We start from the raw sequence: 6,044 nt of genomic DNA, 5'->3' as shown, positions 1-6,044 counted from the left end.
AATAATAATACTACAGCGTTCAGAAATGACAGGAGAGCCGTTAGGGTTTAATATTTCCTTGTATTTGTGTCTTATTTTTTTCCCTTACGTAGGCGCTCATCGATAAGTTACTTGGTCATACTGATACGCTATAAATCTGTTGAACTAGGCAGTGAAGACGTAGTGTGGCTTTTTTTTAACATGCTTAGAAATGGAAGCTCATTAATAATGAACTTTCTCACTATGGACAGTGAGAAGAACTTGTCTTTCTTGTGTGGGCTTGTGAATAATTTTCTCTAGCCTCATTCTACAACAATTTCCATCAGAATAAAGCCTCCTGTAGAAAAAATTTTCATGAGTCAGCGCATTCAAATTATGTTGAGATAATAATGTTTTTCATTTAATGCCGTGTGAAATTATTAATATTTACATTATGGAGTACAAATAACATTTTTCCCTGCTCCTAAGTTTTCAAGAGCTCATATTGTATATACTCTAGTATTATATTTTTTATATCGCCTACTTAGGTAAACTTAAATGTCAATCTCATTGTTTAATTTCACCACATCTACTTCACATCGATGTATTATAGGCTTACGTTGTGCTCCTTAGATCAGTAGTAGTGGCTTTGTGATTTGAGCCTATCCCTCAGGTATGCTGTCCTCTTAACGGTGCTCTCCGTGTTGCATTCTCCTCGTTTACTTTTCTGTACTCTCACTATCATCTTTGGTCAAGCGTTTTAGTTTTATATTCAGATGCTCCTCTTGAACATTACAGGTTTCAAATGCCTCTATTCTCATATATTCTAGCTTCCCAGTATTTCATGCCTCAGTATGGGTAATATAACATAGCAAATGAATTATAGCAAGCACAGCTTCTTAACTGTTATTTTTCTGTATAAAGTTTGCTCAGCCTGAATGACTTCAATGCCTCTCTATTTTTACTCAATGTCAGTTTAAAATCCAGATCTTTTGAGGACTCAACTATTGCTTCTGCATGTGTGCATGGAACATTTTATTTTGATATTGTATTACTTCATATGCACACTAACATTTTAGTTTCCTTCAGATGATATTGTCTCTTGTAATCTCATTTGGACGCCAAACTTCTCAAAAACCTGACGATGCCCAACTGTGTAAACTCAAAAAAAAAAAAAAAAAAAAAAGAAATGGAATTGATAATGGTATGCGAAACCCTAATATACATATGAGAAATATTTCTGATAAATGTAATTTCCCCTTCTTTAAGTAAGTTTCTTTACTTCTTAAGTGAAAAAATGATAACATTTTTACTGAATTAAATTTTTTCATCTTAAATGTCCTCTTACATGATCCAATTCTAAATGGACACAAGTTTTCAATAGAATTAATTATTGTTATCACAAGTATCTACCAGTTGAAAGAACTTATCTTTCGTGTTTAACCAGTATAATTTATGGTGCATTAATTAATGCTTGACATCAATGCTATTTTCTTGAAATTTTCAGAGTAAGTAGGGTTGGCCCTTGTTTATAATTACGTAATCGTAACCTATCGTCAAATATGAAAATGTTATATTAGTTTTGTCTCTGAGTTTGGAGTTCTATATTTGAGAAAGAAGTGGTCATAGACCAGAGTCTATTCTATCATCATCATAAGTCTACCATCCGAAGGTTGGTTTGACCCTGCTCTCTGCTCTACTCTCCTATCTCTCTTTAATCTCACTCCATTCATACCATCTGTCTCTTCCTTTTTTCATGTAGCATTGTTTTCTCTTCCCAATCATGTCTGGTTCTTTCTCTTTCCTTTTTATCTTTGTCCATCTTATCTACCCCGTTTCCCTCCATTGTGTGTTTGTACTTTTTTCTTTCTTCCGTGTGTCATAAGACATCATTCTTGTTCCATAGAGTTTTCTTGACAGCTTTTCTTCTCCCAAGAGCTTCTTTTGTGGCCTCCTGTATTCCGCTTTAAATGTTTTTCCAGTCATCTTCTACTGATTCCTCTGTAAGATCCTCCTTTTTTTTCTCAACTCCTTCTTATATACAAGCTGATGTTGAGCCTCCTGTGTTTCTGCTTGACATGTTTCCCCACAGTTCTCTTCAGTTGTGAGTGGCATTTCTTCATCACCAAATGATGGTCGCTGATGGTATGAGTTCTAGGTTAGCTTTTCAAAACTCACCTGGTCGCTGAATTTCTACTTCAAGAAAATGTAGTCTATTTGAAATCTCTTCAAGTCTCCTGGTATTTTCCGCAAGTATCTTCATTGATTGCTATTTTTAAATAGTGTCTTGGCAATCACTAGCCTGTGATCAGTGCAGAATTCCAGTAGCCTTTTTATTATTTTCTTTTTTTTTCTCCTTATCCATATTTCCTTGTTGTTCTTCTGTCTTGACCTTTGCAGATGACAGCATTCCAATCTCGTAAAATAATGAGATTATTTTCCCCTCTTACCTGCTTGGTTGGGTTTCCTTGTAGATATATTCTGCCTTTTCATCTTAATTGTCAATCATAGGCATGCAAACCTCCACCATAACAGTACCTGCTGGTTTGATCTTCATCTTAATGATGATTATCCTTTCATTTTCTTGCAGGAAGGTTTTCATTTGCATTCTTGCTCTCTTACTTAGCATTATCCTGACTCCAGAATCTCCATTTACAAATCTTGTTTATAAATGCAACCAAACAACTTCCCCTCTAAAAGTCTCCCTCTTTGCACCACTTCATTTTGCTAATTCCTACTGCATTTGGGTCCATTCATCACATAGAATGGCATTCTTTGGAGTAGCTTCGTCACCTTAGGATACGTGGTGGTATCCACTTACCTTCAGCATCACAGTACCACAGCTGTTTAAGTTAATGTAAATATGCCTGCTGTTGTATGAGTTTCATTGTGAAGACCACTTTGATTTCCACCTTTTCCTACATGAAGGAGAGCCACTGACCTCTCCTCCAAATGTGGGAATCCAGTGGCAGATCTATATGGGAGGGGCAAAGGGGAGTAAAGCCCCACTTTTGTCGAAACATACACTAGATAAAATCAAAATTTTTTTAGGTTACCACTTTGCCCAAAAATATTTAGTTATATTTTCCGGTAAACTCACCTACTATTTGTGAATTGCATTACGAATTGATTTTAAACTGGCATTTTTGTTTCTTTTTTTGTCAAATAAGTAGCCTAAAACAGCTGTTTTTGAACCTTGAAAATCCCATATTTCTCAAATCCCTTTGGCTGAGAGGAATTTCCCAGACTCCCAGTTTGCCCTCCCGTTGGTTCAAACCTAGATCCGCCTCTCTGTTAAGCATAATGTTTGGCGTTATCCCAATGCCAAGTCATAGCCTCTTCATAGGTTTTAAAAAAATGAAGTGGAAACGCCAACATTAATCTTAAACACTGCATATACAAAAATACACACTCTGTCCTAAATACTACAATATATATCCATTCACGGGGAAAATGGGAGGGCAAAAAGGATAAAAAAAGCAAGGGACAAATATTACTGTATGACGGGTCTTTTCCACAGATCACAGGGCTTTCATCTTTTCTTGATTGGGGGTTAAAGGCGATTTCTTTGAGAATCTTCTTAACTTGGGGGGGGACAATATGTGGGATGATAGTTTTACTTATCGGCTCTCCAGCTCTTGGTCTTGGATGGGGGATGACCTCCCTGGCTGGCTACTGTCAGGGTCGCTACGTCTTCATTCACCGAGGGCTGAGAGAATGGTTAATTCAGAACGATATGAGGTGATCTGCTTACTCGTGGCGTGGGATATCTACCATTATTTTCTCCTGTTTCCACTTACTCTCCTCTCTGTCCAACCTCTGGATATCTCCCCTCTCTCTCTATCTCTCATCCACTTATCAGGCAAGACGCCTCAGAAACCCGGCATAGCCTTTGGCCACAATACAAGGTCAGTGTTGTGTGTGTCCTGAAGCTGGAGTACTTCCGGATTTTATAACCCGAAGAGGGTTGGAATTCTGGTGTTGTGGCTGGTTGGGGAACTGGAAAAGGGAAGAGGCCGGTTTCTTTCAGGTCCTCACCACGTGGGGTTTGATGGAGTACGTTCTCTGTTTGTCGGGGGAGGGGGTGAAGATTGCGTCACCCGCCATTCAATGTACATAGATGTTGTTTTGAGGGTGGGGGGAAGATGTGAAATTTTCACTTGGCAGGTACATAAATGGAAAAACCCTGGAATTCGGAAGTGTTGAATTGTGGGGGAAGGGGGAAACATGTAACAAACGAGTCCATTCATGCTTCACTGCACATACACACACATCCATGTATGATACATGACAATGCATAAGCTCTCCTTCCCTCATGAACGCACATTTAAAACTAATCATGTAACATGCCAAGTGGCATTGGTGACAATATTGGTCTTCTTGCCTTCTTTAAGTCTTCCTCATCTAGTATACTGGTATAATATTACTATGGCGCCATTGAGCTAAAATACCCACTCATATTCCTAAAGCTTTGCCTATGCTTCCTAAGGTATAAGGGCCCTTTTCATTCCCCTCCATATCTTCTTCCCTTTACTGAATTTTCTCCCTAGCCTTGTCGTTTTTACAGCTTTTCAAACCATCCCATCTAGTTTCCTCATAATCCTGGGGGAACGTCCATTGTTTACATCTGTGGGGAAGGTGGTTGAGCTTAATCTCACCTAATTACATGCAGGGAGAAGGGTGTCTTGGCTAATATCATATAATTTTTTTTTCGTGAGTAACAATATAAAATTTGGTGGTCCACAGTGCACCAACATGCAAAGTGCAACTGGTGCAACCCTCTCAGATTGTCATTCATGGAGCTACTGAGATTTTTTTGTGCAAGTCTCAATAGGGTGGTTTCCTATTATTTTTTTATTGCCTAAATCGAAAGATTATTACTCCTCGAGTACGTATTTCATGCTTTTAGATTTTTAAATGTTGATATCTATTTTTCGCGATTAAATGAAAAGTGAAAATTTCCAAGTGTGCGAAAACGCGACGGGTAAGTATGAATGCCGGGAAAAAGTCCGTGTGACGTTGTTCTGGTTCCCGCTGCCACAGCTGAGGTGACCTTGGGGCGAGGCTCTGAGCGCTGATACGACGCAGGATGCTAGCAGGTAGCAGAGTACCATGCTAGCTGGTAGCGCTTGGCTTAAATAAGGATTATTAATACCTTATGAAACGAAGAAAACTTTCCGACCTTAGCCAGTTTTAATAGGTGATTATTAAGACATGTTTCCCTGAGCTCTGTGCCTCATGCATGCATTGGTAACCTCAGACGATGTAAAACTCCTATCTAGTCGTATAGAAACTAGGTCCCTGTGACGTCACGTGGAATGGCATCGCATGGGCGCCAATCTGGCCTTTTTCAAATCAGGATAAAATTGACCCTTGCCATTCGTCTAAACCGGTATTTCTAAAACCAAATAATTTGTACATTATGAATACACTAATGGTGGGTAACGAATTGCAATCAATGCCTTTCGTTTTCTTTGATGAAGGAAACTACCCTATTATAGAATAGCTAAATCAGAGGGAGGTTGAATGAATTTTACTGAAAATCACCTGAGCATGTTGGCTCTGGCACTATTGAGACCACACATGAGTCCTCATAGACTGGACTGGATTGAGTATTCTTGAATGGGTTTTATTATGTAGTTCCTATTAAGTATTTCATTGTGCGGTTGTTCAATTTTCTTATAATGATAGTAGACTACATTCTTAACAGCCTTGAATGGTATTATTGACTAGTCTTAAATGAAATTTATTGGGTAAATGATGATTTTTTCCTTTTAAATTAATCCAATTTTGTGAGATCCAGATCACTGTTTTTTCCTAAAAATAAACATTTATGAAAAATCTCATGTGAGATTGAGGGGTAGATTGGGTTGAGTCAAATCTCATGGGAATCTTACCAAGGGTCAAAGGGGAGGAAAGGGTTGAAAAATTGCCTCCTGTAATAAATTGGTGTAATTAATTATGTACATATCTAGTACCTTCCAGTTATGTATTTTGTTTGAAATAATTTGACTTGGTGTTTCCTGTTGCCAAGTTTCACTTCACAAGATTGTATGCTATGTCAGTATTTTCCTCCTTGCTACAGT

Source organism: Ischnura elegans, chromosome 5 (assembly GCF_921293095.1).
Source record: "Ischnura elegans chromosome 5, ioIscEleg1.1, whole genome shotgun sequence".
Classification (NCBI taxonomy): Eukaryota; Metazoa; Arthropoda; class Insecta; order Odonata; family Coenagrionidae; genus Ischnura; species Ischnura elegans.
The sequence above is the reverse complement of the archived record's forward strand: the minus strand, read 5'-3'. Positions refer to the sequence as shown.